Raw genomic sequence first — 22,001 nt, forward strand, 5'->3', positions numbered from 1 at the left:
CCGTCTCTCCTGCTACTTCCTCCCTCCTTCCCTTAAGTCCAGTTAAGGGTCTAAGAAGTGAGATATAGGACAGTGGCCAGGAAAGTAGCCACTTACTAACTGGGTGATTTAGTCAAGTTTCTCTACTTCTCTGTGCTTCAGTTATAAACACAGATAACAATAGTGTCTACATTATAGGGTTGGGAGGATTAAGTGGTTGGCATGTGACAAGCAACGTTCATATCATGCAACGGTGCTTATTGCGTGTCTCTTCTATGCCCTGCAATTTCATAGGTGATTTCATTATCATGGCAGCCCTGAGAGGTAGATATTGTTATTCTCATTTTACATATGGAGAAATTGAGGTTCAGAGAGGTTAGGTTACTTGCCCAACCTCTTGCCCAACTTGCTTCTCTTCACATATGATCTGACTCCTTGACCTTGTTACCTGAAACAGATCTGGGAATCTGGGATGATTTGCTTCCTCCTCTCACTCCCCCTACCCCCATAAAACCCATCATCAAATCCAATAGATTCTATCTCCATACTCTCTTATCTATCCCCCCTTCTTCATCCTCATGGCTACTGCCATGGCTTGGGCCTTTCTATCCTCTACCTGCAAGCTGACCTTTCACTCCTTCTCTATCTTGCTCCAATCTAACCCATCTCCAAGTCCAACTGATTGGACTTTCTCCATCACTCTCAAATCCTCCCTTTGGGGCCATTTCTCATGGCCACTGCCTTACTCTAGCGCTTGTCATCTTTCAACCAGATAAGAGCATTAACTGGGTCTTCTTGTTAATCCTTCTCCCCGTGACTATCTGAATGGGATTTCTAAGATACATGTCTGCCCTTCATCCTTCTGCTCTCCAGTTTCTCAGTGGTACCCTGGACAGTCAAGTTCACATTCCCAAGTGTGGCATGAGACTCACAACAATCTAGCTCAGAATGAATGGATTTCTATGCCTTTGCCTTAAAACTCTCTATGCCTTTGCCTTAAAACTCTCTCCTTTTTCTTTCTCTGGGCCTACACACTGGCTGTCCTTTTCATCTCACTCTACATAATAGTAGTCTCCATAACTAAATACCTGTGTTCCTTGAGGTAAGGAATATCTTTTTCAACTCATGTCCCCATTGGCTAGCACAGTGCTTCCCTCAAATATTTGTCGAATGATTTCATGAATGCATAAATTATAAAACAATGACTGGTTGTCACATAACTTAAAAGTGATAAAGTCAGTTTCAAACTCAAGTCTATTCATTTCTTCAATAAATTATTTATTGAGCATTACCAGGTATTGTGCTAGGTGCTGGCTATGTGGCACAGAACAAAGCATGTAAGAGTCCTTGCTCTCCTGGAGCTTATGTGCTGATATCAAAGTTAATGTCTTTTGCAAGTACACAAATCTCTACTGAAAGGAGCTCCCTTACAGTCTATTTAAAATGTCATGAAACAAAGCTCCAAGGTAACAGTGCCTATCTGAGGGTTGGGGAATGAGATTCAAACTCTAAGTGTGGTAGTAATTCAGAATAAAGGAAAGAGTTAAATAGCAGTTGGATTTGAGATGGCCCCTAAAATTTTAAAACGATAAGAAAGAGCCTCCCTGGTGGCTCAAGGGGTAAAGTCTCAGCACTATGAAGCTATCTGCAGCCACTGCAGCATGAGTTCGATCCCAGCCAGGGAGCTACACATATGGTGTAGCAGATCTCTCCTGTCTCGCCTGGTGCTCCCCTTAGCAGTGTATTTTAGTAGATCTGCCTGTTCTGCTCCCCACTCTGCCTCTGGTGAATCCTCTCACCACCACCCCCTCCCCCGGCCTGCACCCCAGCTCTTGTATGCATAACTAAATAAAATAAATCTTTAAACAAAAGAGCTAGGATTTTAGTTTGTTTAAAAAAAATAACGGTAAGAGAGCATAAGAATAACAAGCAGAAAGAAGCAGGATACATTGATGGGTACAAGAAGTCTGGATTCTGGAATTTGAATGGGAGGACACCACTCTCATTGAAGTGGGGAACCTCTAGGTACAGGAGTTTAAAGATCATCAATTTGCAGATCTTGAAATTCCAAGTGTTCTTTTTACCAAAACTGCTTTCCTCTTTTACAATTTCACGTTTCCTACCTTAATTGTTATTATCTTTCTATAGCAAACTACTCACATTTGAGTCTTAACATTCCTGGAACATTAAACAAAACAACAATATGAAATCTTGATATAGGACTGTGGGTGCTGGGAAAGCAAATGGTTCAAAAGCTGAACAACTTTGGAGATTAAAAAAAAGAAGAAAAAAAAAGCTGAACCTACAAATTCTTTTTGTTTTCAAGTCAGGAGGTTTCCAAATCTTTGCTTTTGAAAACTGCAAAGACTTGATTGCACTGTCAGCTAAAAAAACATTAACAGTATTTTCTATAATAGAGCTCTGTGATTAGTTTTGGCAAACAACTTAGAATCAGATACCATAACTACATAAAAATTCAATTCCCATTTACTTATTTATGTGAACAGGGTTATCAGCTTAAAAATGAAAAAACAGGACTAGAATTAATGCTGAGTGCAGTCTCATTCTATGAATAAGTAATCAACTATGAACATCTGAACTACCTGGGGAAGAAAGTAGCCCAGTTATTTCATTAAGATATTTCCAATGTGAATTAACCCAACAAAAGAGGTAAAGGACCTATACAAAGAAAACTATAAAACACTGTTAAAAGAAATAGAAGAAGACAAAAAGAAATGGAAAGACATCTCCTGCTCATGGATAGGAAGAATTAACATTATCAAAATGGCCATCCTACCAAAAGCCATCTACAGATTCAATGCTATTCCAATAAAAATTTCAAAGAAATGGAACAAATATTGATGAAATTCATATGGAGCCACCAAAAACCCCGAATAGCCAAAGCCCTCCTGAAAAAAAAAAGAAGGGAATGGAGGCATCACACTCCCAGATTTCAAATTATACTACAAAGCCATAATAATCAAAACTGCATGGTATTGGAACAAGAACAGACACACGGACCAATGGAACCAAATAGAAAATCCAGAAATAAACCCACAGATTTATGGTCAACTAATCTTTGACAAAGGAGTAAAGAATATGCACTAGAGCAAAGAAAGTTTGTTCAATAAATGGTGCTGGGAAAACTGGGTCGCTACATGCAAAAGAATGAAGCTTGACTACTACCTCACACCATGCACTAAAACCAACTCAAAATGGATTAAAGAACTAGACATAAAATCTGAAACCATAAAATATATAGAAGAAAATATAGACGAAACACTACATGACATGCACCTCAAAGACATGTTTACAGACACATCACCTAAAGCAGTGATAGTGAAGGCAAAGATCAACAGCTGGGACTACATCAAATTAAAGAGCTTCCGCACAGCAAAAGAGACAATAACCAAAACAAAGAGAAACCCCACCGACTGGGAGAAAATTTTTGCACACAACACTAATGACAAAGGACTGTTCACAAAAATCTACAAAGAACTGATGAGAAAACTTCATCAAAACAACAAAGAGCTTCAACAAAAACAAAGAAAATAATCCAGTCCAAAAATGGACAGAAGAGCTAAAAAGAAAGTTCTCCAAAGAGGAAATGCAAATGGCCAGCAGGCATATGAAAAAATGTTCAACATCACTTGTAATCAGGGAAATGCAAATGAAAACTACCATGAGATACCATCTTACACCAGTGAGAATGGCACATATTAAAAAAACTAGCAACGGGCCTCCCCGGTGGCGCAGCGGTTGAGTGCTGGGTTGCGAAGCTGCCCGCAGCCTCTGCAGTGCCGGTTCGATCCCCGGCTGCTCCCCGGCCACCGGAGGAGGGTCCCACATGGCGCGCAGACCTCTCCTGCCGCCCGCTGCTCCCCTCAGCAGTGTACTTCGGTCCTTCTGCCTGCTCTGCTCCACGCTCTGGCTCTGGTGAATTCTCTCACCCTCCCGTGCTTCTGACTGTACCCAGTGCTTGTATAAATAAATAAATAAATCTTTAAAAAACAAAAAAAAAAAACAAAAACTAGCAACAACAAATGTTGGCGAGAATGTGGAGGAAAAGGAACTCTCCTGCACTGCTGGTGGGAGTGCAAACATGTCCAACCACTATGGAGAGCTGGGTGGAGATTCCTCAACCTACTAAAGATAGAGCTTCCATATGATCCAGCAATTCCACTCCTAGGTATTTACCTAAATGACACAGAAACATTAATTCAAAAGGGCACCTGCACCCCTATGTTTATAGCAGAACTATTTACAATAGCTTAGCTATGGAAACAACCCAAATGCCCAAAAATAGATGACTGGATCAAGAAGAGGTGGTACATATACACCATGGAATATTACGTAGCAATCAAAAAAGATAAACTCATGCAATTTGCAGCAACATGGATGGAGCTAGAGGGGATCATGCTCATCGAAATAAGCCAGAAAGAAAAAGAAAAATACCAGATGGTCTCACTCATAGCAGGAATTTAGAAAAGCTACATAAGGGACCAGGAGAAAGACTAATTATAATAAAGTAAAAATCAAAATCAACAAGCAACCATAAACCAGAGACACACTACCGGTGGGAAAAGGAAGATTAGGGTCAAAATAAGGGGGGTGCAATTGTATGGGGAATATAACCAAAATGAAAAGGCATACATTGTGCAAAATGAAAAATGATGTAAGAATTATGTAAAAGAAAATATTAAAAAATAAAATAAAATAAATTCAATTAAAAATATATTTCCAATATATTTTTGCATTTATATTTAATATTCATAAAATTCATGTTTGTGTTGTTTCCACCAATCAGATATTATTATTATTATTATTATTATTATTATTATTATTATTTGCCACTCAAACCAGAAGAAAAGTTTTCACTTAGAGGGCCTCCCCGGTGGCGCAGCGGTTGAGCGCTGGGTTGCGAAGCTGCCCGCCGCCTCTGCTGCGCTGGTTCGATCCCCGGCTGCTCCCCGGCCACTGGAGGAGGGTCCCACATGGCGCGCAGACCTCTCCTGCCGCCCGCTGCTCCCCTCAGCAGTGTACTTCGGTCCTTCTGCCTGTTCTCTCCCCGCTCTGGCTCTGGTGAATTCTCTCACCCTCCCGCGCTTCTGACTGTACCCAGTGCATGTATAAATAAACAAACAAACAAACAAACAAATAAATAAAACATGCCTCTATAAAAAAAAATTAAAAAAAAAAAAGAAAAGTTTTCACTTAGAGCTTTAAAAAGCTGAAACCATTTAACCATTTTAACTTACATACATATTTTGGTTGCAGAGACTTGTGATGTAGCAATCAACAAAAGACTCTCAAACAAAAAAATACATTACATTAAGATGATATTTTTGAGGGGGAAATGTAATGGAAGTACAAGGAGAAAAAGAGACAATGTAAAATTTGATTGCTAAAGAAAAACATTTTTTTTAAAAGATTTATTTATTTATTTATACAAGTACTGGATACAGTCAGAAGTGCGGGAGGGTGAGAGAATTCACCAGAGCCAGAGCGGGGAGCAGAACAGGCAGAGTGACGAAATACACTGCTGAGGGGAGCAGCGGGCGGCAGGAGAGGTCCGCGCGCCATGTGGGACCCTCGCCGGTAGCCGGGGATCGAACCGGTGCTGCAGAGGCTGCGGGCAGCTTCACAGCCCAGCGCTCAACCGCTGTACCACCGGGGAGGCCCAGAAAAACATTATTTTTAAGATGGATGGTGGTGAGTATTAAGTCATTATGGGATAAGAGTATTAGTCAGTACATATAAAAGTGTAATAAAAAAGTGTAATATAGCAGTTTTATATTAAAATATCAATATTTATAAAATAGCAGAAATTATATCCATCCTCTGTAACTACTAAGTTTTAAACTAATGATGAGGGCCTCCCAGGTGGCGCACCGGTTGAATGCTGGGCTGTGAAGCTGACCACAGCCTCTGTAGCGCTGGTTCGATCCCCGGCTGCCCGCGAGGGTCCCACATGGTGCGCAGACCTCTCCTGCCGCCCGCTGCTCCCCTCAGCAGTGTATTTCAGTTGATCTGCCTGTTCTGTTCCCCACTCCGTCTCTGGTGAATCCTCTTACCCCCTGACACCTCTGACCTGTACCCCAGTTCTTGTATGCATAAATAAATAAATCTATAAAAAAGAAAGAAAGAAAGAAAAATAACTCCTTTGTCCTTTCCAACATCCTGGACAAAGGAGAATGTGTCCAATCTCTGATGCCCTCTGAGATACCCATAAACTCTGGGAGCCACTTGGACAGCCCAGTCATGGTTTTACCAGGTCCTCTCTGCATGACTTGTATGTGAAGAGAGTAGGGAGGTGGAACGACCACTGTAGCGTTGCTAGGATATGCAAGGCATCTCCTCTTCAAGAGCAGCATCTACCCAGGCTCATCAAATGCCAGCTAAAAGGCGCCACTATCGCCCCTCTGTAGTAGGTGAGAGAGGGAAGAGAGGATGCTGAGGAGGCTGGTATCTGTTGGCTAGGGAACCCCCCCACTTGCTGGCTGGAGCCTGAAACAGCCACCGCAGACACCTGAATCTCATAGCAGATCTAGCCTTCTTATTCTGCAGTGTTTACTTGTATTTCAGTTACACTGTAACTAGGTATCACATTGGGTTTTGGTAGCTGAGATCTCAGCCTAGCCTGGAAAAAGTTGCAGAAGTTTTGCAGGGCCTAACTTTTCCTTCCTTGAGTTGTGCCTGTGGGCAAAGCTGTATTAATCTGGATTTGTGATTCAAGTAACAGAACTGACCCATTTAAGTACAAAAGGAAATTTATTAAGAAAGTATAGAGGGGCCTCCCTGATGGCACAATGGGTTAGTAGTGAAGCTATCCTCAGCCACTGCAGCACGCACGAGTTCTATTCCCAGCCCTCCAGGGAGCTGACCCACATGGTGCAGCAGACCTCTCCTGTCTCGCCTGCTGCTCCCCTCAGCAGTGTATTTCAGTCAATCCACCTGTTCTGCTCCCCACTCTGTCTCTGGTGAATCCTCTCACCTCCTGCACCTCCGGCCTGCACCCCAGCTCCCTGGCCGGCTGGGGATAGAACTCATGCAGTGCTGCCGTGGCTGTGGATCGCTTCATAGTGCTGAGACTTAGCCCCTTGTGCCACCTAAAATAAATCTTAAAAAAAAAAAAAGAAAAAGAAAGTATAGAGGATTCTATATGGAAGGGAGCCAGCTTGGAGGTTGGGTAGTCAGGAAAAATACCCAAAATCATGACACACAACAGTTTTTAGGAAGATAACCCAACTGCCACCTCTGACTATAGACTCAGCTGCTTCCATGGATGACATCACTGGTGCTGGATGCTGCTCTTATACTGCCGCTGCTTACAACCAGAAATTGGGTGCACCAGAGGATAGAACTTTTAGCTCAGTATGAGGAAGGTTTTCGTTTTTTAAAAACAAAGTTTCCATTATGAAAAAAATGCCAAAATAAAAAAAATATAAAGATAATAATTCAGGGGCCTCCCTGGAGGCCTAGAAGTTAAGTCTTAGGTCTATCATCACTGTGGTCTGAGTTTGATCCCCGGCCAGGGAGGTGACACACATATGGTGCAGCAGACCTCTCCTGTCTCACCAGCTGCTCCCCTCAGCAGTATATTTCAGTAGATCTGCCTGCTCTGCTCCCTACTCTGTCTCTGGTGAATCCTCTTACCCACCCCCACTCCTGCCCCCGCACCTCTGGCCTAGACCCCAGCTCTTGTATGCATAAATAAAAAAAATAAATAAATCTTTAAAAAAATAAAAATGAAATGAAGTGAAAAATAGATCTTAACAGTGCCCTTAGAATTTCTTTTAAGGCAACAGCGGCCTTTATTAGTGGAAAGAAGCCTCTTAAGAATAGAAAGCAAGGGTCTCCCTGGTGACGGGAGGGGTTAAGATGCAAATTATGAAGCAATTCGCAGCCACTGCAGCACAAGTTCGAGAGCCTCGCTGGCAAGGGTCCACATGGCACAGCAGACCTCTCCTGACTCGCCTGCTGCCCCCCTCAGCAGTGTACTTCTTGTTGGTCTGCTTGTTCTGTCCCCCACTCTGCCTCTGGCGGATCCTCTCACCCCCCCACCCCTGGCCTGTACCCCAACTCTTGTATGCATAAATAAATAAATCTAAAAAAAAAAGAATAGAAAGTAAGATCTTCAGGTTTGAGTGTGTTGCCAGGAAATCTAGCAGTTAAGAGATATCTTAAGATGTGTCTTTCAACTTGGAAAACCAGAGGAATTCGTATTTTTCTCTGGAGAGGGTGACATAGAGGAGAATATGGTGGGGCAGCTCCTAAAGAGTAAAGGGCCAGTTAGAAAAGCTCTGTGCGGGGTGTGGAAAGGACTTCAAAGACAGTCTGATGAGTAAATTTAAACGATAATGCATCACGTGACCCTGCTTCAGGGCCCAGAGCTTCACACTGTGTGGTATACTTGTGAATCCTTTGTGTAGGAAGATATGGGCCATCCTCAGGAAGGTTGAGTTTCATCTCTACATTTCTGAACTTTGGGACTGCAATACCCTTGTACAACCACAAGACTAGAGGCAGAGCTATTTAAAATAATATAAATCCCCAGAAATTTGCAGAAACCCATTGTTGACTTCAACCTCGAAGGGCAAGAGGGTGAAGTCTGAATTACAAAGTAATGCACATTCGTTTCAAAAAGTAGAGGGAAAAAGAGAAGTAGGAGAAAAATCACTCATAGTTGTACCATCCAGATATTTGAGGGTGTGGCCTGAGGAGAGTACGCAAGAAGGGAGGGGTAATCTTTACTCTAAAGACGGTGGAGAAGAGGGAATTACCCATTGATCATATTCCTATGAGTCAAGTTCCGCTCCCCACCAGCTGACTAACTTCTTCCACCAGGCTGCCTCCCCCTCTGCTCGGTACCTTTTTATGGCACCTCGGGCCAGCATGGGGTAACAGGCTCCGAAGCCCCACGTCAAGAAGTGAGAACAGAATTTTCTACAACAGCAGGGAGGATACTCCCCATGTAGGTGGGCGATTAGATAAGAACACGGGAAGATAGGTAAGAAGTTCAGGACCATAAATTTCCAGCTGGAGAAGTGTCGAGGGAGCACATGCCCTTTTACTAAAATTACAGGCAGCGCAGTCTCCTCCAGCTCCAGTGGAGTCGGGTTCTAGCCTCAGCATTGCTTCTTACTCCAAGTCACGCACCTAGTCTCACCGTTTCTGCACTGGGAGGCTGAGGGCGTTGTCCTAGCTGACCTCTGAGCTGCCTTAAACCCCCTTTTGTGACACTCGCCAGACTCGCTGTACCGGCCCTGGCGCTCCCTCCCAGCTCCTCCCTCAGCCGCGGCGCCCGCGTCGGGCACCAGAGGGCGCTGCAGGCGGGCCCAGGGGAGCGTGCGGTGGGCGGAGACGCAGCAGCAGGGGAGCCCCCGGGAGGCGCGGTGATTGGCCGCGAGCTGGGCGGAAGGGGGCGTGGAGAGAGGAGGCCCGAGCTGCGCGGTGACGTCGCGCTGGCAGGGGCGGGGCCGGGTCGCGCAGCGTGTGACGCCGCGGCCGCCGCGGAGCTGGGGATTAATGGGAAAAGTTTTGGCAGAAGCCGGAGGATCCTGCGGAACCTGCGGGACGGCGGCGGCGGCGCGGGAGGCCGCCGGGACAGGTCAGTCCGGGGCGCGGGAAGCGGGTAGGCGGGTCGTGGGGGAAAGCGGCGGGCCGGGGCTGAGGCGGCCGAAGGGACTGGGGCGCCAGGCCCGGCGGGGAGTGGGGCGGGGACGGCCGGGGTCCGCGGACAGAGCCCTTGACGCTTCCAGATGCCCCTGCCGGGGCCGGCCGGCGGTCACCGCTCGCTGTCGCCGGCTGCTCTTCTGGCGCGCCGCCCCGCTGTCCCTGCGCCCGCAGCCCTGTGCAGCTCCATCGCTGTGGAGCCCGCACCCGGGCCTCCCCGCCCCGACTCTGTGTCCCCTCTTGGGCCTCGTGGCTCCGTCTCCTTCCACTTCTGTGTCCTGATAGCCCGGTGTCAGGGTCAGGGGCTCTCCCACTCCTCACCCTGCCTCTGACCTCGTCCTTCAAGCCTTCTCTGGTGTCCCAAATCCGTGGTCCTCTTTCAGCAGGGTCTCCTTGGGGGATCCCCTCTGCCCTTGTTCCCTTGTCCCCTGCCGTCGTCCTCCGTCCTTGCCCTCAGTCTCTGCTCTCTTTTTCTTCCCTCTTCCCTCCTTTTCCCGTTGCCTGAGCTCCCTCAAATATTCTGGCTCCCCATCATCTTCAGGGGGTTAGACTTTTCAGTCCCAGCAGGCAATCCCTATCTACCTTTGACTCTCCATGCTGGCATCCCCCCAGAAACCATGTTTTTGCCCCCCTCTCTGATTTCCTTCAAATCAGCCCGGTCCCCTGCATTTCTCCCTTCCCAAATCCCAAGTTCCTTGCTTCTGCTTTAGGGAAAGGCATCAGCTCCACATACTACTAAGCTTTCCCTCGACCTGCAGTTGAGATTGTAGTGGGGTCGAGGTGTTCAACCCCTGATTAAAATAAGGGACTGAATGTCTGAGGTAAATGGGAGGTATGTTTGTGTGGGAGAATTTACTGGGGTGTTGCATCAGTGATGATGGCCAATTTGTAGAGCATTCTTCTAGTCTCAGCTTTAATACTTCCCCTTTATGGGTCTGTTGACTTCCAGGAACCCTTGGGGAGAGACTGGCTGCTGAGTTGGGTGAGTGCCAGGGGTAGCTGGAGGACTGATCCAACTCTATTCCCCTTCCAGGAAACAAGGCTCTGTGTCTTTCCACATTGAAACCATGATACCCTAGCATATCCTTGCCCTCAACTTCTACCCTCCATCTTATCCCCCATCCCAAAGAGCTGATAAAAGTATCGAGAATCTATGCCCCCAGAGAATGCCTGTGGTCCTCAACCTCTTTCCTCTGTATTGACTCCAGAACATTTTTTTTTCTTGTTTGAGTTTTGAAATAGGTTGCTGGCCTGATAGTCCTGGGCCTGGCATCTGTCCCTTTTATTATTGGTGGCTTTTGCCAGCTGCTGATTTTCCCTCACACATCTCTGACCAACTGAATGTGTCAGAGCCTCTGATGTCGGTCACTGGGGCAGTTTCTCCTGGAAGTTCTCTCTCCATTTTCCTTGGGAGCTTAATTTCTTGTGGCTCCAAGAGAGAGGCTGGCACCGAAGTTCTGTTCCCTTTGCCCAGGGTGTAGCAAGGGTGTCAGGCCAGTATCTGCCTGGACAGGTTGTGGGTGCATTACTTAGACTGTCTTAGGAATATAAGTTGCTTCCAGTTACACAGACCATCTTCTCTGGGGGCTAGAGAGCCCACTACCTTTGCAGTGGGTCTGGGTGTTTAACCTGGCCAGATAGCAGGCTCTTTTCAGATACCTTCAATTTGAGTTCTTTTATTTGCTGTTGGTCCCCTAGAGAGATTTTGAGGAAACAACATATCCTTTCTTTCTGCCCACTCTGATCCCGGAGGACGCTGAAAGCGTGACCCACTCTCGTGTTTTGAAATGAAGGCCCGTTGTTTCACCTGGCTTGGGTTTCTAGGTCTCCTCTTTTGAGGATTGTGCTCTGTCTTTGAGCCAGAATTGGACACAGAATTGGCAACCTAAGGATCTTGGTGGAGAGCCAACTGAATCAGCTAGACCAGACTTAGAGTTTTGGAATCCTCTTGTGTACTGACCCTTTTCAGTGAAAGGAATAGCATGGGGGGTGGGGGCGTGACTGAACCAGTTCTCTAATTGGATCGCTGAGCCCCCTCTAAGCAGCACTTGGGTGGGGGGGGGGGCATTGGGTAATTTTTTTTCCAATTTATTTTATTCATTTATTTATGCATACAAGAACTGGGGTCCAGGCTAGAAGTGCAGGGGGTAAGAGGATTCACCAGAGACAGAGTAGGAGCAGAACAGGCAGATCTACTGTAATTCACTGCTAAGGAGAGCAGCAGGCGAGACAGGAGAGATCTGCTGAGCCATGTGGGTCAGCTCTGGTGGGGGATCGAACTTGTGCAGCAGTGGCTGGCAATAGCTTCATAGTGCTGAGACTTTAACCCTGCGTCACCAGGGAGGCCCTTAGTGGGTCATCCTAATGAAGTTGAGGTTGCGTTTTTGCCAGTAATTTAGTCCATTTTCTGACTTGCGAAAAGGAATTCACTTGTTTTGTTGAGCAGTTTGCTGCTCCTCTCACTTTGCTTACCCATTACTAATACTCTGCAGAGGGGCCAGCTATGCAGGGCTTGACATGGTCAAGCCCAGTCCTTGCCAGGTAGTTCCATTCTTCTGAGTGGGTAGTCACGTTTATCAATTACCAGAGTTCCCACCTAACACTTTTTGCAAATCCTGGGTCAGCCTGCCTCCTCTTCATAAGTGTGTGCAGACCCCTGACATGAACTAAGTAATGAACCACTTTTTTGTTGTCTGCCTTTCTCCTTATGTCTCCATCGCTGTTTTCTTCCTTCTTTGGTGCCTGCCTCAGCCTATTCAGGAAGAATTGTCCTTACTCAACCTTCCAACTCCACCTGTGATCCCTCAGACCCTTTCCCAAGGGCCTGGTGCCAGTGTTGGGCACTCACCCGGGAAGGTAGTAGCACTCTGCTTTGAATAGAATGCAGCTGTCCTGGCTGTTGTGCAAGCTGCCTTAGGGCCTGCTGATCCTGGCAGGTCCTGGGACAGTGTCCTCTCTCAGGAGTTAGACCTGTCACTTCTTAAGGCTTCAGCCGTATCCTGTCACCAAGACTCATGTCCCAGGGTGTCCTTGCTGGCTGGGAAGCTAAACTGTTGACCCTTCCTTCAGTGCTGTTGTTATGGCCTGGAAATGCTAGGAGCTGCCCCACTGCCCAATATTGTCCATGGTGGGAATGCTCTCTTTTCCTCCCTACCCAGCATCTCTATGGACTTTGTCCTGCTAGGCCCTTGCTTGTGTGTGTCAGAAGTTTGATGCATAATGCCCTGTCTGCATCATGTTATCCCTTCAGCAGCTTCTTGGAGATGGGTTGATGTCCCTGAGCATTTTTCTGTGCCTTTGGATCCAGGGGAAGGAGCTCCTTGCTGCAGCTGAATTCCACAGAGTCAGAGGAGAGGTCGACACTTGCTTAAGCATGGCAGGGGGGAAATAGCCCTTGCATCAGGTTTTAGGCATTGAGTGCCCTTCCTTGGCAGATGTCTCCTGGCCTTTATACCTCAGATTAGGGTGTGACTTCAGTCTTGTCTCCACGGGCTTTGGTCAAGGAATGGAGCATGACTCAGGGCGTCTCAATTTATGAGTGCCACCCATAGCGGGTGTTGGGCTGCAGCGCTTCACAATGCCAGCTCCTTCTGCCCCTCCCTGGTAAAATCAGCAAAGCTGGTATCTGCTTACTTGGAAATGAGCAGACTACTTCCAGGGTTGGGAAATATTTGCTGACTCAGGCTCAGCGTAACAACTTCTCAGTATGTGTAAGGGAAAGAGGAGGAGCCAGTTTGCCTTAGGAATACTCTTGGAGCCCTGGTGTTTAATTGTATAGATTAGGGCTGCATTTCTTCTTTCTTTTTTTTTTATTAAAAGATTTATTTATTTATGTATACAAGAACTGCAGTGCAGGCCGAGGTGTGGGGTGTGTGAGAGAGGATTCATCAGAGACAGAGTGGGGAACAGAACAGGCAGACTGACTGAAATACACTGCTGAGGGGAGCAGCGGGCGAGACAGGAGAGGTCTGCTGCACCATGTGGGTCTCCTCCCTGGCCAGGGATCGAACTTGTGCTACAGTGGCTGTGGATAGCTTCATAGTTCTGCCTCTTAACCCCTTTAGGGCTGCATTTCTAACTCCTGGTACCTCTCAGCTAAAACTGTTGGGTTTCTTTCTATCCTGCAGTGTTGTATGGTGTGGGCATGCAGGTGGTACTCACACAGTGGCTTCTGCTCACCAACAGATGAGGACAGATGCACCAAAGAGGTAATCTCATTTTCCTCGAACAGGGGTCTCTGACAACAGACTGGCACATCCTAGATACAGGATCCTCTCCTAGCAGATGAAATAATTTCTCTAGAGCTGAATCCCAAATTCTGGGTAACTGTCACTGCATTTGAAACTCTTTACTTGCATACGTTAAGTAATTATTGACTATCTACAGCTAACAGTTTTGGGGGGAGCATTGAGATTTTTATGTTTCTACCTACTAAACCATAAACCTCACAAGGATAGGAACTTGTTTCCTGTTGTGTCTAGGGCAGTGCCTAGCATAGAGGAGAGGCTGAATAAATATTTGTTGAATGAATAAATGAACACATTTTCTTCTCCGCCCATATGGGTACCTGACCACAAAGTGACTGTCCATCATTCTCTTTCATTTATGCAAACATTGAACAGTTTTCAGTGCCTGCTATGTGCCAGACATAATACCGGGCATTTGGGAGATGATAGGTCAAAAAAAAAAAAAAAAAAAACAGATTCAATCCCTGTCTCGTGGGTATGTAGTTTGCTGGTATATTTGAGAGTTGGGCACGATAGATAGAATTGTTTCTTCCATCTCTGCTTGGGTGGTGGGTTCTCACCAGAGGCTGAACAGTGCTTTGGGTGTCCCACTGCTATATCCATATTTGTTCTCAGGACGCCTGACAGATTTTATAAACTCAGAAAGAGAACTCCAGGGAATTTGATGTTCATTGTCCCAACTGTTTGGGAGGCCAGGCTGTGGTGGGGTTCCTGCTGGAGTCCAGGGGAAACACGGGGCTCCTGTCTGATTTGTTTTAATCTCTGAAGCTCAGTGATTCCAGTAGCTGTTTATGGGCTTCACTTCCCTTTCTCTGCCTTTAACACCCTGCGGGTTTTCCTGTTGCCTAACAGGGTGCTGAGCCCATGTGTCTGTCAGGCTGTGGGGGTCAGGTTGTTTGTGGATCTTGCAGGAAGACCTCAGGCAGGGGCCCCTCCTGTTCTCAAACCCATCCCAAGTCCTTTCCTCTGAAGGAAATGTGACAGAGGAAGAAGGGGGGTTGTGAGGCTTCTGAGGTTCCCTGAGAAGGGATGGGGTGGAAGTTCCCCTTGATCAGGGAAAGCTGCTAAGTTGAGTCCATTTGCTTTGTCATTTGTTGCAGCTGCTGGCCATAGTGTTGTCTGTTACGCATGTCCAGAGGTGGTTTATCCAGTTCATTCCTGAGCTTTGAGCTTCCAGTCCCAGCTAGAAGTTTTCTTTCTTAGTTTCCACTGGCAAAGGTGAGGCTATCGCTTTATCAGATTTTTCAGTGTTACTCTCAAAGAGCTGTGGTTTTTTCCAACTTAGTCTTTCCCACCTGAGATACTTTTGTGGGCCAGGTGCCATTACAACCTCTCAAGTGTATGGAACCTAGTTGGGGAGAGAAGATTTTTTTTTTAAAGATTTATTTACTTATTTATGCAAGCACTGGGTACAGTCAGAAGCACGGGAGGGCGAGAAATTTCACCAGAGTCAGGGTAGAGAGCAGAACAGACAGACTAACGAAATACACTGCTGAGGGGAGCAGCAGGCAGCAGGAGAGGTCTGCGCGCCATGTGAGACCCTCACCTGGTGGCTGGGGATCCAACCGGGCGTTGCAGAGGCTGCGGGCAGCTTCGCAACCCAGCACTCCACTGCTGTGCCACCGGGGAGGCCCACGAGAGAAGATTTTTATATTAGAGAACTGGTGGGTACCAAGAACATGATGCTATACAAATGAACTTATTTAGAGGAGCAAGTCACCACTGAAGATTGACTTTGTCTCTGAAGAAACATAGTTTCTCATTTGGCCTTTAGAGAAAGTTGGGTTTTTTGAAGTCTCCTTTAGAATATTGTAAAAGTGATTCTCAAGGTTTGGGCCTCAGGACCTCTTTATATTATTAAAGATCCCTAAAACGTTTGCTTAGCACCTTATCATTAAAATGCAGGAATTAAAACTTACTGATTTATTAATTCATTTACTATAAGAATAGTAAACCGATTGCCTTGATTACAAATGACATTTTTAATGAAAAATTACTTTCAAAACAAAGTTGAGAGGAGTAACTAATCTCTTTTAATGTCTGGTTTAATAGAAGACAGTTGGATTCTCATAACTGCTTCTGTGTTCATTGGACATTGACATATGTTGTTTTGTTTGAAGGATGTGAAAGAAATCTGGCCTCACACCAATATGAAGTTGAGAAAGAGAATACTATTTTAATTGTTTTTGCAGATAATTTTGTGTATTCCTTTTGATACTATACCAAAACTCTCGAGTGGTAGTTTCTTAAAGGTTGGTTGGAATGTAGAGTCTGATACCTTATCAACAAACTTTTCATATTTTTGTGACATTAAAATCCATCTATCTTTTTTTTCTTTAAGATTTATTTATTTATGCATACAAGAACTGGGTACAGGCCAGAGGTGTGGGGGGTGAGCAGATTCAGCAGAGACAGAGTGGGGAGCAGAACAGGTGGATTGACAGAAATGCACTGCTGAGGGGAGCAGCGGGTGAGTCAGGAGAGGTCTGCTGCTCCACGTGGGTAGCTTCCTGACTGGTGTTCAAACTCGTGCGTCAGTGGCTTCATATAGCCTTATAGGTTGCGTCTTAATCCCTTGCACCACCAGGGAGGCCCAAAACCCATCTTTTTTTTTTTTTTTAAATAATTTTTTGGTACAGATTTATTTATTTATTTATTTATTTATTTATACAAGCACGGGATACAGTCAGAAGTGCAGGAGGGTGAGAGAATTCACCAGAGCCAGAGTGGGGAGCAGAGCAGGCAGAAGGACTGAAGTACACTGCTGAGGGGAGCAGCGGGCAGCAGGAGAGGTCTGTGTGCCATGTGGGACCCTCCTCCGGTGGCTGGGGAGCAGCTGGGGATCCAACCAGCGCTGAAAAGCTGCTGGCAGCTTCGCAACCCAGCACTCAACCACTGCGCCACTGGGGAGGCCCAAAACCCATCTATCTTGCACTTTGAATGGCAATTGGGAAATATTGGCTTACTGAGTTATATGGATCTGTAGATGTTTACATATATCTTTTTGCAGTATCACTAAATTATGTTGATCAGTATCACCACTAATCTTATCAGAAAAGCCATCAAATATTGGAGTGCTGTCAAGCTCACAGTGGTGGATGTTTTCCATAATTTGAATTTTCTCTTAAAAGCTTGATTTTTATTGATAACATACTGTCAGGATTTTTCATTTTAAAGATTTTATTTATTTTTGCATAGAAGAACTGGGGTGTAGGCCAGAGGTGCTGGGGGGTGAGAGGATTCACCAGAGACAGAGTGGGGAGCAGAACAGATGGATTTACTGAAACACACTGCTGAGGGGAGCAGCAGGAGAGACAGGAAAGTCTGTTGTGCCATATGTGGGAAGCTCCTTGGCCAGGGATCGAACTCAGGCCAGCTTGGTGGGCCCCAGGGATACTAGCACTGAGACTTAACCCTAGGCCACCGGGGGTCCCCAGGTGTTTTTCTTGAAGTGACAGTCTGCATTCATTTTCAAGAAAAAATCTGCTAAATACCCAAGTCTAATTATTTTTTGTTGTTTTTTAGTGTCCAAACAGGGACATGAATCCCGGACTCTTCAGATTAAAAGAAAAAAATTATAATTTATTAATCTTTGCCAAGTAAAAAATGGTGCTTCATGAAACAAGTGGTTAGTTGAGCTTGTAACTCAAACACTTATACATGTGCTTTTTCTTTTTTTTAAAGATTTATTTATTTTTGCATACAGAGCTGGGGTGTAAGCCTTAGGTGGGGGGGGGTTGTGTGTGTATAAGAGGATTTACCAGACACAGAGTGGGGAGCAGAATAGGTGGATCTAGTGAAATACATTGCTGAGGAGGGCAGCAGGCGAGCCAGGAGAGGTCTGCTGCGCCATGTGGGTAGCTCCCTGGCCAGGGATCGAATTCATGCTACAGTGGCTGCGGATGGCTTCATAGTGCTGAGACTTCACCCCTTGTGCCACAGGGAGGCCCCTACAAGTGCTTTTTCTTGAGACAATCATGTAACACCTATTTTTTTTTGACAGAATATTTAAAAGACATGTACTCAAGGGTTATGATTTTATCAAGTTCATTTTTATTGGTTCATCTAGGAAATTCTTAAATGAAACTGGCACTTTATTATCTGTCATGTTTCTGTGTGTTGACTGGGCACCACTGGGCAGTTCTTGGGACCTCTCACTTTGCTAGAGTCAAATGGAGGCCAGGGATGGAGTCATCCCTCACTCACATGGTTGGTACTTGGTGCTGGCTGTTCACTAGGGTCCCTCCATGTGGCTTCTCAGTGTGCTGTGGGCTTCGCACAGCGTGATGGCTGGATTCTGAGCAGAACATCGCAGACCCAGGCGAACGTGGCAATGTTTCTTTTGACTTAGTCTTGGTCATTTGGGTCAGTTGGACTAGCTGTTGACTGTCAGGTAAAGGAATTTGCACTCGGTATTCTTTGGGCCATTGATAGTTTGGAGCAAGGGATGATTATGTTAATATTGCAAAAAGATGGATTGAGTAGAGAAAGAATGATGGTAGGGAGGTTAAGTAGGCGACTACTGCCATAGTCTAAATGTAATGTAATGCTTTCTGCTATTAAATCTGACTTCCTCTGTTACAGTTAAAATTATTATTGATTTTGACCTATCAGCCACACAGATTAAGTACCCACAACATGGGTGGAATAACAACCTCCCCTCCCCCCGTCTACAATTTAGGACTGCTGATATCCAGGAAGTATTAAAGAGTTAACAAAAGTTAGAAGGCAATTAAATTGTACTTACATATTTATTTATTTTTCATATATATGTGTATATGGATATGTCCTATGTGTATTCATATGGGAATCATGCATCACATTTCTTATATAATGCATACATGTAATAAAAGAACTTTCCAAGCTGGAGTCCTGTGAGAAGGAAACTAAATTTAAGTTTTATTGTCAAAGCACATAAAAAGTTAATCATAGTTTATTCAAAAGTCAAAAGCAGGAAAGACAAAACCTTATGTAATACCACTAAACACTTCATGTGTACTTAGGTTTTACTTTCATAGATCATTAGGAAGAAGGAGGAGGTGACAAATTAAAGAATGATAGGCAGAGGGGTACAGAGCAAGGGAAGGAGGGAAAGAAGGGAGTCTAGAGGGGAAAACAGCAAAAATAAATTTGAAGGAAGACAGTATTGAAGGAACTGCTAGAGGCAGAAAGATGGTTCTTTGTGGGCCAAAGTGTTAAGAAAGAGTTTGTTCCTTCCCTGGGGCCCTGGCTTCTGGGTTTTAGCAATTCCTTGCCTAGTCTCTAAAACTCTTCCTGTCTGTGAAGAGGCCATGGGAAGAGCTGGACTGGATTTGGCATTCTGGGTGAGACTCTTAGCCCTAGTGTTGTGGTTTGGTGATTTAACATCCTGATACTTTATTTTCCTCTCTATAAAGATTAAAACGAACCTCAGAGGCCTCCCCGGTGGCACAGTGGGTTGAGTGCAGCACTCTGATGCTGTCCGCAGCCTCTGCAGCACGGGTTTGATTCCTGGCCAGCCAGGGAGATTCCCACATGGTGTGGCAGACCTCCTTTTGCGCCCGCTGCTCCCCTCAGCAGTGCTTTTGGTCTGTCTGCCTGTTCTGCTCCCCGTTCTGTCTCTGGTGAATCCTCTCACCCTCCCGTGCCTCCGGCCTTTACCCCAGCTATTGTATGAATAAAAAATCTTTAAAAAATAGAAATGAAAAAATAAAGCGAACCTCAGTAAGTACAAGTTTGTTTCCTTCCTGCTGAACTATGTTCTAAGGTGGTGAGCTCAGGGAGAAATGTCTTTCTGAACCAGTTCCTTTTGTGATTTATAGGCTGTGGCATGGGGTCCCAGCCTCAGAGTGGAGAGTCTTTTTTTTCTGTGAAACAGCTCTTGGCATTCTGGACAGTGCATGGCAGCACCTCTTCTTTTTCTTTTGAACCCAGTCTTCAAAGCCTGACTTCTACCCAGCTTTGTCCTTAATTCAGCAGCTCTCCTGAGACCATTACCAAGTTCTCCACAGCTAAAAGTGACACAGCTTTGAAAGAGTTTTCTCATGAGGAGGCTACTGAAGTCAGAAAGGTGTTATGGGAAAATGACCTCTTGCTTAAATTCATTTATATTATATTATATATATTATACTGATAGATATCTAAAAATGGATTTTCACTGCTTTCCTTTGCAATCTGCTGTAGCTCCTTGATCCTTATCACTGCTTTTGGCACTTCCCTTGTACTACAGTTGTGATCTCAAAGGCACTGAGTTATTTGGCTACTGCACTGGTGAAAGTGCAGGCCAATTTTGCTCTTCTAGCAGCAGCATTAGCCAAGCATGCCGCCTTGCATACGCAGCAGTCTACTGCCCTACTCTGTCCTCACAAACAGGCCGTCCTTGCATTTGTCAGAGCCAAGAACTCTACTCATCACCTCTTTCCCAAATAAGCAAACAAGGTGTGCTTTTCCTCAGTTTCCCTTAATTGTCTAAAGCATGTCTCCTTCATAACTCTTAGTTTATTATTCTTCGCCTCCACTGTCATTTCCTTTAGCACAGGGTTTCTCTACCCTAACACTATAGACTTTTTGGGTTGTCTGGATATTAGGAACTTCAGCATCATCCCTGGTTTCTGTCCCCTGGATAGAAGTGCATGCGTGTACACACACAGAGCTATCAAAAACAGACATTGCCTCATATCCCCCTAGGGAGCAGAATTTCCCTACCCAATTACTTCCCTACTAAATATTTCTGACCAGCTGAGTCCTCTGGTGAACATCACATCAATAAAAATCAATAAGATACGCATATAGTTGGTTTTTTTTTTTTTTTTTTTAATTTTACCCACCACAATAATCTCATTGGACCCTTGAAGGCTTTGGAAGGAGTGAAATGGTTCACAGTGAACAGCACGTTCCAACTATGTAGAAATCATATGAATGTCTGCACTGTGAGGAGGCCGTGTCCAAGGTGGAAAGCAGTCTCCGGGAGTGGTGGTGTTGCTCTGCTTTGCTTCTTCAAGTCCTTTAGTGTCTGGGCAGAAACCACCTTCCTGTAGCTTCCAGAGTGCCTTGTCGAACAGAGTTTGTCATTAACCTTTCTTTCCTGGAGTCTGGTGTTACCAGCTGATTGGGCACTATGAGATCACAGAGATCTTTGTCCAAACCCATAAATGGGTTCTCAGAACCATCCTCCGCAGGCTTTTCTCATGAGAGAAAACTGAAAGCTTACAAGCCAGCACTAATCCTAAGCTTATTCATCTGACCCAGACCAGTTCTTTTTAGCTTCTTCTTTTGTAAAAGCTTTCCATTTACCAGGGATCCTGATGGAATGCCCTTGACCCTTAGCACCCACATCCTAGGATGGACATTTTGAGTGGTCCACCAGGTGCTTCAAGTTGCAGAAACTATCCTTTTTATGGAGACCTCACAGGATCAAAAGGCTTGGTTCCACAAAATTAATTTCCCACTCCCTAGTTAATAGTGGTTAATAGTTAATAGCAGTTACAGCAAAAGAAAGATGCTGGCCCAGGACACAGCCAAGACTCCCAATCTGATTCTCCTCTCCTGTGAACCAGAGGTCTGTACTATGTTTCTTTCAAACTCTGGGAGTCTGTCTTCCTTGGTGATAGACTCGGAAATGGCTCCTAAGGATATCCAGGCTATAACCTCTGAGATCTGTGCATGCTACCTTATATGGCAAAATGGACTTTGCAGATGTGATTAAGTTAAGGATCTTGAGATGGGAGATTATCCTGGATTATCTGAGTGGGCCCTAAGTGTAATCACAAGTGTCCTTTTAAGGGGGAGGTAAAAGGAGATTTGATACAGGAGCAGGCATTATGACGACTGCAGCAAAATGCTCTGTTGCTGGCACTGAAGATAGAGAAAGAGGCCAAGGAATACAAGGAATGCAACTCTAGAAGCTAGAAAAGGCAAGGGAACAAATCCTCCTCTAGAACCTCTGGCGGAAGCTCAACCTTGCCAATACCTTGATTTTGGCCCAGTGAAGCTAATTTTGGACTTTCAACCTCCAGGACTGTAAGAGAGTGTGTATTGTTTTGAGCCTCTCAGTTTGTGGTAATTTGTTATAGGGGCAACAGGGTTCATCCGCCTCCAGGCACAAGTGGTGACTTGGCTGAT

General features: G+C 45.3%; 1 protein-coding gene across 7 annotated transcripts in view; it reads left to right on the plus strand.

Annotated features, from left to right (window-relative positions):
• The first annotated feature begins 9,465 nt into the window (after positions 1-9,465).
• Positions 9,466-22,001, plus strand: part of PPARD (peroxisome proliferator activated receptor delta) — an 86,008-nt gene continuing 73,472 nt past the window's right edge. For 4 of the 7 annotated variants that reach the window (XM_054698739.1, XM_054698741.1, XM_054698738.1 and 1 more), the window contains exons 1-3: positions 9,477-9,589; positions 13,782-13,862; positions 15,002-15,119. The gene's annotated coding sequence lies outside the window, so the exon portion shown is untranslated. Of the gene's footprint in view, positions 9,590-13,781; positions 13,863-15,001; positions 15,120-22,001 lie in introns of all 7 variants that reach the window. The other 3 variants (XM_054698740.1, XM_037519571.2, XM_037519573.2) reach the window with 2 other exon arrangements.

This window comes from Talpa occidentalis, unplaced genomic scaffold (assembly GCF_014898055.3).
Source record: "Talpa occidentalis isolate TD23 unplaced genomic scaffold, MPIMG_talOcc4v2.1 talOcc4.2, whole genome shotgun sequence".
NCBI classification, from domain to species: Eukaryota; Metazoa; Chordata; class Mammalia; order Eulipotyphla; family Talpidae; genus Talpa; species Talpa occidentalis.